A 13,180-nucleotide genomic window follows, 5' to 3' on the forward strand; every position below is an offset into this window, starting at 1 on the left:
TTCACACCGCCGGCCTGTGAATGACGTGACGTCGTGAAAACAATGAAGGAACGAAGTGTTGTGTGTTTAATAGCTGACAGGTCACATGAGGTGCGTTCAGGTCAGGAAACGGTCAGACTGGTTCTGTCGGTCTGATTTAGCCCCAGCGTCTCTGCACACGTAGCGCCGGTGACTACACGGCTGCTAGCTTTGCTCGGTGATATTTTGGAGCCGCTGAAGTGGGTGCAGCATGGCGGTGTGGGTCCCGGGGACCTGAGTTTGAGCCTCGTCTCTGGTTTTCGTCAGTGGTGGGATTAGCTACTACGGATCTGTGTGATGTACATTTATTTACCTCACGAGGGCCGGATGGGAACAGCCAAGGGGCCGGATGTGGCCCGGGGGCCGTATAATGCCCAGATGTGCCCTGTAATGGATCTGCATTCTGTCCAGGGTGCGTTTCCACCTTGCGCTCACGTTTGTGCAATGCCAGACCCGTGATTACTAGCCAGGACGAGAAGAACACGTTTTAAATAAATACAAATAAATAAAAGTGGTTTTATATCATTTATTATTGAATATTTAACCACCCGTAGGCGTCGCCGCTGTATGACGGGACTGTCGGAGTCGGAGGGGCGTCGGTTTCGGTCGTTTCAGCGTTCAGGGTCGTTCGTGTAACCCCGTCTCGTACGTGACTCCGTACAGCTCGAGATTCTTGTGGTTTTGGAACAAACACCGGGTCTGAAGCGTCGTTCGGCAGCAGACAGATAATAACAGCGTAGCATTAGCGGCGGATCAGTGTGCAGGAGCTCCGGCGGCTTTATTATAGCCTCGGGTCCTGACGGCTCAGCTAATGAAGCTCATTTAGGCGGCCGAACAGGCGGCCGTACTTACAGCCGTCTGACTCGAACACACGCTTTGCTCTCGTGGCGGATCTGTTAGCGTCTCGGGTGTCAAACGTTGGCGCGCTGTGGTTCGGTGGAGCTCTGACGTGGTGTAATTAGCATCTGTGCACTGAGACACTGACCAGGCTGTAAAATTCGTACTTTTAATGAACACTCTAGTCGTCAACAGCCGTAGCTCAGCGGTTAAAGTAGTGGACTAGTAATAATAAGGTTGCCAGCCCCAGACTTAAGCCCCAGTATTGCCAGGTTGTCACAGTTGGGCCCCTGAGCGAGGCCCTTAACCCTCAGTCATAATTGTGAGTCGCTTTGGATAAAATCATCCGCTAAAAGCCTCAAATATAAATGTAATATGTAAAATATATGATAACTTTATTATAAATGGGGTGGTGGTAGTAATCAGAAGGTCACTGGTTTAAGTCCAAAATCTGCCAGGTTGCCACTGTTGGGCCCTCAAGCAAGGCCCTCAACCGTCAATTGCTTGCAATGTATACACATAAATAGATAAATCAGAGAGCGATGGTGAAGATGTAAATACTTCAGTGCAGAAGGTGGAGTGGGTGGTGCACAGCTTCAGGATCCAGGTTCAGTCCTCACCCCTGGTTTCCCTCTGTGAGGTATTTGGTGAGGAATGTTCTCAGCTGCCTCCCAGAACATGCCTGAACGTGAACCGCTCACTTTAAATGACCCCGAGGTGCAGGTCACGTTACACCCGGCCGGGCTCAGGACTCAGTGCGGCCCTGGTCAGGTTAAACAAAACAAAACAGACTTTAAAGTATGCCTGTGGGAATTTGTGCCCATTCAGTCAAAAGATGACAGCATCTATATGGCCTGACCTCAGTTGGTGTTAGAGGGTTAAGGGCCTTGCTCAAGGGCCCAACAGAGGCAACCTGGCAGTGGTGGGGCTCAAACCAGCAACCTTCTGATTACTAGTCCTGTACCTTAACCACTAGGCTACAACTGCCCCGAAGTATGTGGACGCTTTTATCCAAAGCGACTTACACTTATCACTAAATACATTTCAAGCAATTAAGGGTTAAGGGCCTTGCTCAGGGGCCCAACAGAGGCAACCTGTAAATGGTGGGGCTCGGACCAGCAACCCTTTGATTAATAGTCCAGTACCTTAACAACTGAGCTACCATGGCCATTTCTTCACACGTTAGCTATAACAAGACTGTGGGAATTCACGCCCATTCAGTCAAAAGATGACAGCAGCTTTATGGCCTGACCTCAGTTGGTGTTAGAGGGTTAAGGGCCCTGATTAAGGATCCAACAGTGACAACCTGGTGATGGTGGGGCTCAAACCAGCAACCTTCTGATTACTAGTCCCATACCTTAACCACTAGGTATGTGGACGCTTTTATCCAAAGTGACACATCACTAAATACATTTCAAGCAATTGAGCGTTACTCAGGGGCCCAACAGAGGCAACCTGGCAGTGGTGGGGCTTGAACCAGCAACCTTATGATTACTAGTCCAGTACCTTAACCACTAGGCTACAGCTGCCAAACTTTATATAACTGATTCATTTCACCTGTTAGTAGCTGTTGTGCCTGAAAGACGTGAATTCAGTAATTAGACGTGGCGTCCCAATACTTTTGTCCCTGTAGTGTACATTCAGTGGTGATCATTCAGGGTCTGAACAATACACTCCTGTAATTAGGACTAATGATAAGGATTAGAACAGAACTAGAAGACTAGAATAGAAGCTCATTGTTCAGGATTTTGTTCAAACTTTGGTTTTGTGACTGGAGTTAAATTTGATCTTCATGACTTTATTTAACCTCATTTTATTATTATTATTATTTTTGTCTCTAGATGCCCAGCGGCGTGAGGAACGCAGGCGAGTTTCCTGTCCATCCGGCGGAGGAATGCAGGGCCGGGGGGGGAGGGGGGGGGACGAGACGCCGAGGCCGTGAGAGGGAATGAAAGAGCACGACGGATTCCTTACAGACAAAAGAGCAGAACGGCGATTCAGAGCCGAACAAAAGAGCCGGAGGAGCCGCCGAGACGAGCGTTCAACATCAAACACGCCGTAATCCCGCGCCGCTCTTTCTTCTCCTCGTCTCAATCCCTGAAGGATTTTCGGACTCCTCTCTTCTTGAGGTGAAGGACGTGGATAAGCCGCGCGGTATGCGGTGAGGTTTGGGACGCAGCCAGAGACGACGGCGCGGTTATCAGAGGAGGAAGCGGCGGCTCGGCTCTGTGTTCAATACGCTAACGCGCAATACGCGTCTCCACGTCGTTTATATAGAACATTATTTTATTAATAATAAATTTCATGACTACTTTTTTATTGTATTGTTAGCACACGCCAACATTCACCAAGATTCTGAACTCCTCAGCGCTGCCACCGGTCGGCTGGGCGCCATCTAGCGGTTAATAATTGGCAGCGCCTGCAGCAGACACGGTTCTGCTAGGGAGGGATGACCGGACTATGTGGGTGGGGTCTTCAAACGCTGTGTAAGGACCCTGATTGGCAGATAGAGGCGCCTGTGCAGAGTCCGCTAAGCCGCAAGCGGGTCGGAGGAGGCGTGAGCGGCAATATACCCACCTCACCTGCAATCAGGGATCCACCAGCAGCGGAAGACCAATCCAATTTAGTCATATCCAATTCCCCTCTAGTGCTGCAGACCTCCCCTGCTGACCGAGGAGAGCCGTGACTAACACACGCCCCCCTCCGACACGTGTGCAGTACCGGCTGCTTTTTTTCACCTGCCTTTTTAACGCATTTAAAAGACGAGATTATTTCAATATTTGTGCAGAAGGTCGATGTATCGACTCATGAAGTGCTTCCGACCCTGCCATTGGACTGAATCTTAACCAGATAAGCTAAATCTTTTTATAAGACTCGAAACTGTATTACCCAGGGTGCACCGCGTGGCGCTCACCCGTTCCCACTCTCTGTAATCCTGTATGATTTGCTGATACTTCAAGCACCGAGTATGACTATGATGACGATGTCTCTCTCTTAAACTGTAGAGTTTCTGTCCACAAAGTTACTGAATGTTTGGAAATAAAACACACGCCCTGTGTTTCACTCTCGAGTCTCATGTAATCGTGTCATTTCCTGTTTCGACTTTAACTCATTTAACCATTTCACATGCCTCATCCTAGGGCTGGGTAAACAAACATTTGTATCACGGTATTTTTAAGGATTCTGACGGCTTCATGATATATCACGTGTTTTTTTTGTATGACTGAGACTTTATAAGTCAGAGAGCACAGAATATAAAATAAAATACATTTCATCATCATGTTTTGAGCACTAGAAGTTTGCTTGACGCCACACAATGACGCAGTTTATGAGGGAATCAGTAACGCATGAAACAGCTGCAGAACTTTAACTTCCAGAGTTTTAATTATTATCTCACATTTACTGGTTAATCTGCATTGGGACGCAGAAGAAATGCTGGTAAAACTGGGCCAAACAACCTAAAGTACACGAGAACACGTTCCTTTTTCATGCCCCCTAGCCAAGGAGCAGCGCAGGGCACGGGCAGGTGTTTGCGGTTGGCACGTTCACCGCTGAGGGGCTGAAGGTGTGGCGCGTGCTTTAATAAATCACTCAGATTAGTAACAGGTGGAGACGAGGCTTCATAAACAGCCCGACGGGCTTCTGATTAAAAAGTCGACACCGTTTACAGCAGTGGGATTGAAACCATAAACCACACGGGGTGGGTTTGGGGAGGAGGGGGGTGTGGGGGGTGGGGGTAGGTTGGGTTCGGTGGAGTCTATATTTTGAACACGCGAGGTGCAGATTTTAGGAGGATGGTGAGGTGAAGGTGGTGTTGAGGGTAGTGGTGCAAATCTTACTGGTGCTGTCGGCCCGGCTGGGCACCCTGTGAGTCACAAGGGAGGGCTGGGAGACAGAGGTGACGCGAGACACAGAGGCTCGCGACTTGTATTTGCATGTAGTGGTAGTTAGGGGTGGCATTTAAGGTGGCAGTGCAGGGGTGGCATTTAAGGTGGCAGTGCAGGGGTGGCATTTAAGGTGGCAGTGCAGGGATGGCATTTAAGGTGGCAGTGCAGGGATGGCATTTAAGGTGGCAGTGCAGGGGTGGCATTTAAGGTGGCAGTGTAGGGATGGTATTTAAGGTGGCAGTGCAGGGGTGGTATTTAAGGTGGCAGTACAGGGGTGGTATTTAAGGTGGCAGTGCAGGGGTGGTATTTAAGGTGGCAGTACAGGGATGGTATTTAAGGTGGCAGTACAGGGGTGGTATTTAAGGTGGCAGTGCAGGGGTGGTATTTAAGGTGGCAGTGTAGGGATGGTATTTAAGGTGGCAGTGCAGGGGTGGTATTTAAGGTGGCAGTGCAGGGGTGGTATTTAAGGTGGCAGTACAGGGATGCCATTTAAGGGTGGTAATGGGGCTTGAACCAGCACCCTTCTTATTACTTGTTCAGTACCACCCAAGTAAAAAGCACCACTGACACTTCAGTTTGGTCCACGATTACAGACCAGGTTTAATCCACGTCTGTGAAACCAGAGCTGAAACTGAACAAAGACATCAGTCACCCCAGTACAACCCAGTAACCGTGGCTCAATTCCCAGTACGAGTATTCTAACTGTGTGTGTGTGTGTGTGTGTGTGTGTGTAACCACTTACCACTTACACACCAGGGTGGGAAGGTCAGGACAGACGCCAGATGGAAAAGCGTCCACACACAGCTGGGTTCTTTTCTCAGGGGACAAACGACAGCGTCCAGTCAGGAGGAAATTAAAGAACAATAAAGATTTCATTATAAATTCATTATTTTAATATTTATTCTGCAACAAATAACATACGAAATTAAAGACATTTATGTGAGAATAAATACAGTAAAGACTCGTGACTATAAGAACAAACGTGTGAATGAACGACAAAAAACGTACAATAACTTACAACACATGGAATAAAGACGTCTAACACAGTACAATCATGTTAAAAAATAAAGAAATTTATAAATTATAAAGAAATTAAATAAATGTAGGAAAAATCAAGAAAAAAGGAGAAAAGATGTGAAGAAAAGAGAATATAAGGAGAAAGGTAAGAAAGGAAAACTACAAACATGAGAACAGAGTAATGTGTAGTGTGTGTACAGTGTGTGTAGTGTGTACTTTGTATTTGTAATGTGTGTGTTGTGTGTGTAGTTTGTATAGTGCGTATAATAATGGAGTTTGTCTGTGTTGTGTATGTAGCTTATGCATTGAATGTGTAGTTTGTATAGTCTATGTGTGTATAGTGTGTGTATAGTGTGTAGTATGTGTGTATAGTGTGTGTATAATATGGTGTGTGTGTGTGTAGCTTATGCATGTATTGTGTTGTTTGTATAGTGTCTAGTTTGTGTGTATATTGTGTGTATGTAGCTTATGCATGTATTGGGTAGCTTGCGTGTGTAGTGTGTGTGTGTGTGTGTGGTTGAACAGGTGTGTGAAAGCTCTATTGTGATGTTAAATATGCATGTAGTTTGTATAGTGTGTGTGTGTATAGTGTGTGTGTGTGTATAGCGTGTAGTATGTTAAAATGTGTGTAGCTTGTATAGTGTGTGTGTGTGTGTGGTTGAACAGGCGTGTTAAAGCTCTATTCTGATGGTAAATAAGCGTGTATAGCATGTGTGTGTGTGTGTGTATAGTGTGAGTGTGTGTGGTTGAGTGTGAAAGCTCTATTCTGATGGTAAATAAGTGTGTAGTTTGTGTGTGTATAGTGTGTGTGTGTGTGTGTGTGTGTGTGTGTGTGTGTGGTTGAACATGCATGTGAAAGCTCTATTCTGATGGTAAATAAGCGTGTAGTTTGGGTGTGTATAGTGTGAGTGTGTGTGTGTGTGTGTGTGTGTGGTTGAACGTGTGTGAAAGCTCTATTCTGATGGTAAATAAGAAACAGAGCTGCAGCACGAACACGGCGGTACATCAGAAGCCCAGTGAAGTACAGAACGAGCCGCGTGAGACAAAGAGACCGCCGGACGGGGGGTCCTGGGGGCGGCTGGTTTGCGCGTGGTTGGGTAGCGTTTGTCGTGCCGGCGTGTATAAAGGAGGCAGTGAGGTGGAAGTGAGGCCGCGCCCTCCTGCCGCCACACAAAGGATCCGAAATTCCAGAGACTAAAGCGGCGACTCTTTTGCTCCGTTATCTGCTCCTGAAACATCACGTGCCAAGGTCACAGCTCCCTGCAGTTACATTACTCCACTGTTTCTGCTGTTGCTGTCCAGTGGGAACCTCAAGGAGCGACAACAGCTCGACCATGAGGTGACATACCTTCAAACAGAACCCTAAAATATTCCGATATTTCATCGTTTGGTTTGAAAAAGGGGAGCACGGCGGTGCAGCTGGTAGTCCGGGTGGGTTTGGTGAAGCTGGCTGGCATTGTGCCAACTTTAATTCGCTCCAGTCTCGGTCGCCCCACATCCTGATCGAGGGGGGCCGTGGTGCGTCACGGACCGCTTCTTTTCACCTGTTAAATGTAGGGTTTCATTGACCGCAGCGTCATGTACGGATTGCCAACCACCTTGACCGGAGAGCCGTAATCACAATAGCAATGAGGAACCCATGCTCAACCATTTCCCCTCCCCCTACAGACACTGCTATTGTTCGTCTGTGTGGGCACCCTGCCAGTCGATAGCACATTTCCTTCAGCTGATCCTGTATTTAGGCGTCGCCACAGCGAATATGGTCCTCATACCAGAGTTTTTTGGCACAATTTCTATCTGGGTTTGGGACCAGCACTGAGAGCGCACTGGAAAGCAAACCTCTCACTGGCTAGGCTTGATTGGATGTCCATACAGACTTCTGCCTGGCTGATAGCACAGAGATTTGAACCCTGGATCCCCAGACCTCAGCAGTGTACTTTACCTCTGCTTGGATCTGAGCTTCTGTGTGACTTGATCGCATCTCCAGCCTCGCTCTCGTCTGTTTGTAGTAAACTGCACCACCTGAGGAACGTGTGGGTGCAGATCTGATTTCCCAAACAACAACAACGCCGTGACCAGCATGTCTGGGAGGATCCGGGTGGAAAAAGACCTCAGTCGTCCTCCACAGGTCATTCCTGCCTGACCACAGAGACTCAGAGCTTATAGATGGCGCCGGGTGAACCTGTCGTGTCTGGATGGTGGCGTGAAAAACATCAGAGTTGACGTCATTGCCATAGGGTCACGTGACGGAATTGATGCTCAGCCGTTCACATAACTTGTCTGACCAGTCGACCTTCCTCCGCTGTTCTGATGTCCAGTTTTGATGCCTCCATGTTTATTGTAGGTGCATTCAACAGTGGACAGGAGTTATCAGTAACTTTTATTTCTTAATGAATAACATGATGTGTATTAAATATTTGTGATGGACAGGGTGCTCGGGTTGGCACAGGGGTAACAATACGCTAAGCCACATCATCTATGGGCGTCTATGCATCGTCATTGTGAGGTGCGCATGTCAGTGCGCTCTCAGTGCAGGTCCCAGGCCCAGATAATACAAGAAGGGTGATGCAATTTAAAATCACAGGTTTAAATAGATTAAAGGACCTCTCTCAGGGGGCCAGTGATGGCAACTAGTCAGCGGTGGGGCTTGAACCAGCAACCTTCTGATTACTGGTGCAGCACCTTAACCACTGAGCTACCGCCGCACACCGAAGTAACCACGAGTGCCCCACCCATGTTAAACTGTCCTGGCGTGACCCTGAGTCATCGAGTCGGAACATCACTGCAAGCCTCCGTGTTTAAAGATCATCACTTTCCCATGAGATGCATCAGAACGTCTCAGGTCCACGTGTTCACATACCGCCGAGGTTACTCACCCGCGTTCCTCACAACCTCGGCGTGTCTGAATGAGTCACCCCAGGGACGCGTGGGCGTCGCTCTGAGGAGGATTAAATCAGAGCGTTCAGGAGTGAAACCGTCAGACGGGCCGCGTCGCTCGGAGCCAGGCGTGTCGGGTTCGGCACTAATTAGAGCTCTGGGGTGAGATGATGTTTGAGACGTGGTGGCTGAATGAATGACGGGGACGGGACGGGAACGGGTTTGTCAAACTTCAAAGAATCGCCTCTGCCCTCCTGGAACGGAACGAGTTTCTGATTTCCTGCAGCGCCGTCAGTGTCCAATAAACTAAAGACAATGAAACTTGAAAAACAAAGAACTATACTGCCAGAAGTATTTGGACGCCTGACTATGACCTTGTCGGACGTTCTGTTTCAATTATTATATTTTATTTATTAGGATTTTAACGTACATGTAGTTACTGCTTACACAAGATTCATCACCTCACTTAGACGTCGGAGAGCTCCCTGAGGAAACCCACACAGGCACGGGGAGAACATGCAAACTCCACACAGAAAGGACCCAGACCACCCCACCTGGGAACCGAACCCAGGGCCTTCTTGCTGTGAGGCGACAGTGCTACCCACCGTGCCACCCTGGTCCCGTTTCAAAACCATTTTTTTGGGGTATTAAAATACAGTGACCTCTATGTGATCTTCTAGCTAGATTAACAGTAGACTTCTCACAAGACTTTGAAGTACGTCTGAGGGAATTTGTGCCCATTCAGTCGAAAGACGACAGGGTTTGTATGGCTGGGCGCTGATGTTGATGTTCCGGTTCATTCCAGAGCTGTTGGGTGGGAGCTTGCTCATGCTGGAAGAGGAAAGGACCTTCCCTAAACTGTTGCTGCAATGTTGTGAGCATATAATATCCATATATAAGTGATTTATTACATCTGTTAGCAGCTGTTATGCCTGGAACACATGATTTCAGTAATTAGAGGGGCGTCCCAAAACTTTTGCCCACACTGTGTTTGCAGTGCAGGTTTCTTCCACTGAGGAACCTTCCAAACTCAACAGCAGGCGTGGAGAAATGCCGTTCCCCTGGACACCAGACAAACAGGGTTATTTATACGACAACTCTTCCAGGAGGGAGCGACCTGCAGCTCAGACTGTGCCGTCTGAATTTAGATCCGCTCCATAATCAGGGGCGTCAAAATCCAGGAGCTTGAAGAAACCGCTGAGGAACAAGACATGAGGTCTCTATCTCTGACTGTTTGGATCACATCTGTGGGAATTTGTGTCCATTCGGTCAAAGGAGGTCAGGCAGGAAGTGACGCTGGAAGAGAACGTCCAATTCTTCCCAATACTGCAGAATAGAGTGTGGATGAAACTGATCTAGTCATATCCAATTCCCTTGTGCAGCAGCGAGCTTTTCCTTAAACCTTTTAACCTGTACTTGGAGATCCGTATCACGCACGAAGAGTCATGCACTGATCTCTGTTATCCCCCGACTCTGTAATGCAGCGCCATCGATCAGCCAGCAGAGGTCGTACCTGCAGCAGTTATGTAGAGTACGTCTTACAACTGCCACTCAAGAACTGTAGACACAGTGGCTGCTCGGGTGGCGCAGTGGTAAAAACACACGCTGGAACCAGAGCTGGATCTCAAATACATCGTATCGAATCTCAGCTCTGCCTGCCGGCTGAGGCTGAGCGGCCACATGAACGACGATTGGCCTGTTGTTCAGATATGGGCGGGACTAAGCCGGATGGGGTCTCTCTCTCATGACTGGTGCAATTACGACCTCTGCTGGCTGGCTGATGGCGCCTGCACAGAGATGAGAAAAGAGCGCTGTCAGGGTGTGTCTCTCCGTACACAACGCTGAGCTGCACTGCACTCGTCAAAGTGTAGGTGGTAAGATGCATACGGCTGCTGCCCACGTGTCGGAGGGGGCGTGGGTTAGCTTAGTTCTCCTCGATCAGAGCGGGGATCGGCATTGGTGGAGAGGAAGCGTGACGCGATCGGGCAATTGGACGCGCTAACAGAGAAAAAGGGGAGAAAATGCATAAAGAAAATATATATATATATACAGTGTATCACAAAAGTGAGTACACCCCTCACATTTCTGCAGATATTTAAGTATATCTTTTCATGGGACAACACTGACAAAATGACACTTTGACACAATGAAAAGTAGTCTGTGTGCAGCTTATATAACAGTGTAAATTTATTCTTCCCTCAAAATAACTCAATATACAGCCATTAATGTCTAAACCACCGGCAACAAAAGTGAGTACACCCCTTAGTGAAAGTTCCTGAAGTGTCAATATTTTGTGTGGCCACCATTATTTCCCAGAACTGCCTTAACTCTCCTGGGCATGGAGTTTACCAGAGCTTCACAGGTTGCCACTGGAATGCTTTTCCACTCCTCCATGACGACATCACGGAGCTGGCGGATATTCGAGACTTTGCGCTCCTCCACCTTCCGCTTGAGGATGCCCCAAAGATGTTCTATTGGGTTTAGGTCTGGAGACATGCTTGGCCAGTCCATCACCTTTACCCTCAGCCACTTCAATAAAGCAGTGGTCGTCTTAGAGGTGTGTTTGGGGTCATTATCATGCTGGAACACTGCCCTGCGACCCAGTTTCTGGAGGGAGGGGATCATGCTCTGCTTCAGTATTTCACAGTACATATTGGAGTTCATGTGTCCCTCAATGAAATGTAACTCCCCAACACCTGCTGTACTCATGCAGCCCCAGACCATGGCATTCCCACCACCATGCTTGACTGTAGGCATGACACACTTATCTTTGTACTCCTCACCTGATTGCCGCCACACATGCTTGAGACCATCTGAACCAAACAAATTAATCTTGGTCTCATCAGACCATAGGACATGGTTCCAGTAATCCATGTCCTTTGTTGACATGTCTTCAGCAAACTGTTTGCGGGCTTTCTTGTGTAGAGACTTCAGAAGAGGCTTCCTTCTGGGGTGACAGCCATGCAGACCAATTTGATGTAGTGTGCGGCGTATGGTCTGAGCACTGACAGGCTGACCCCCCACCTTTTCAATCTCTGCAGCAATGCTGACAGCACTCCTGCGCCTATCTTTCAAAGACAGCAGTTGGATGTGACGCTGAGCACGTGCACTCAGCTTCTTTGGACGACCAACGCGAGGTCTGTTCTGAGTGGACCCTGCTCTTTTAAAACGCTGGATGATCTTGGCCACTGTGCTGCAGCTCAGTTTCAGGGTGTTGGCAATCTTCTTTTAGCCTTGGCCATCTTCATGTAGCGCAACAATTCGTCTTTTAAGACCCTCAGAGAGTTCTTTGCCATGAGGTGCCATGTTGGAACTTTCAGTGACCAGTATGAGAGAGTGTGAGAGCTGTACTACTAAATTGAACACACCTGCTCCCTATGCACACCTGAGACCTAGTAACACTAACGAGTCACATGACATTTTGGAGGGAAAATGACAAGCAGTGCTCAATTTGGACATTTAGGGGTGTAGTCTCTTAGGGGTGTACTCACTTTTGTTGCCGGTGGTTTAGACATTAATGGCTGTATATTGAGTTATTTTGAGGGAAGAATAAATTTACACTGTTATATAAGCTGCACACAGACTACTTTTCATTGTGTCAAAGTGTCATTTTGTTAATGTTGTCCCATGAAAAGATATACTTAAATATCTGCAGAAATGTGAGGGGTGTACTCACTTTTGTGATACACTGTATATAAAAGAACTAGATACAGCCGTATGTGTGTGTGGAACTACTTGTGTATCACTCCGCCTAAAAGAACGCCGTCAAGTACTTAAAACACAACAGCAGCGATCATGAGGAACCCCTACGACCCTCCCTCCACCATCCCCAGCATCTAGCGGGACCTTCAGGACCTACAGAAGAGAAAACAGAACCACACGAACACGTTTGCACCGTTTCAGATGTTTTATTAGGTAAAGAATCGACTCTAGAGCGGTTTGTGTTTACAGATTACATCCAGATCTTCTGACAGTTTCTAACAATAATAATAATAAAAAAATCACAGCGGTCCTGCGGTGCTACACGTCATTAAAACATCTGTAAATATACGAGCGCACGAAACATCACATTCACATCTGCCTACCGCTACAAAAGTGACTAGTGTAATTGGCAATGCACAATTTATTATCAGTATTCTTTTTTTCCCCCCCAAGAAATCAGATTAATTCTGCTTCCACTGAGCACGATTCAGACAGAAGAAGAACCTCAGGAACATCCCGACGTCCTCGGTCAGGCACGATCACGGTCGGAGTGGTTCAGTACAGTCCGGTGATGACGGGGGTGACTGTGGTGATTCTCACGTACCAGAAAGTCGTGGGTTCTGGAGTCTTGTTATGATTGGTCGATTTGTAGCACTTGGTAAAACATGGGATCTCGGCTGTGCTATCAGGCTCCTACACGGACACACGATTGGCCATCTGTAAGGGGGAAGGACCTAGGCCGAAACAGGGATCCTCTGCTGGACAATCCAGGCGCCTACATGAGAATGAATAGCAGTGATACTGCAGTCTGAGACCCCATAGTTGTAGTCTGTACGGGCGCA

General features: G+C 47.8%; 1 protein-coding gene across 2 annotated transcripts in view; it reads left to right on the plus strand.

The window, feature by feature from the left end:
- The window catches only part of enc3 (ectodermal-neural cortex 3), a 17,508-nt gene extending 13,583 nt beyond the window's left edge, over nucleotides 1–3,925 (plus strand). For both annotated transcript variants that reach the window (XR_010015141.1, XM_063013147.1), the window contains one exon: nucleotides 2,697–3,925. The gene's annotated coding sequence lies outside the window, so the exon portion shown is untranslated. The remainder of the gene's footprint in view (nucleotides 1–2,696) is intronic.
- Nucleotides 3,926–13,180: the final 9,255 nt, after the last annotated feature.

This window comes from Trichomycterus rosablanca, chromosome 17 (genome assembly GCF_030014385.1).
Source record: "Trichomycterus rosablanca isolate fTriRos1 chromosome 17, fTriRos1.hap1, whole genome shotgun sequence".
NCBI classification, from domain to species: Eukaryota; Metazoa; Chordata; class Actinopteri; order Siluriformes; family Trichomycteridae; genus Trichomycterus; species Trichomycterus rosablanca.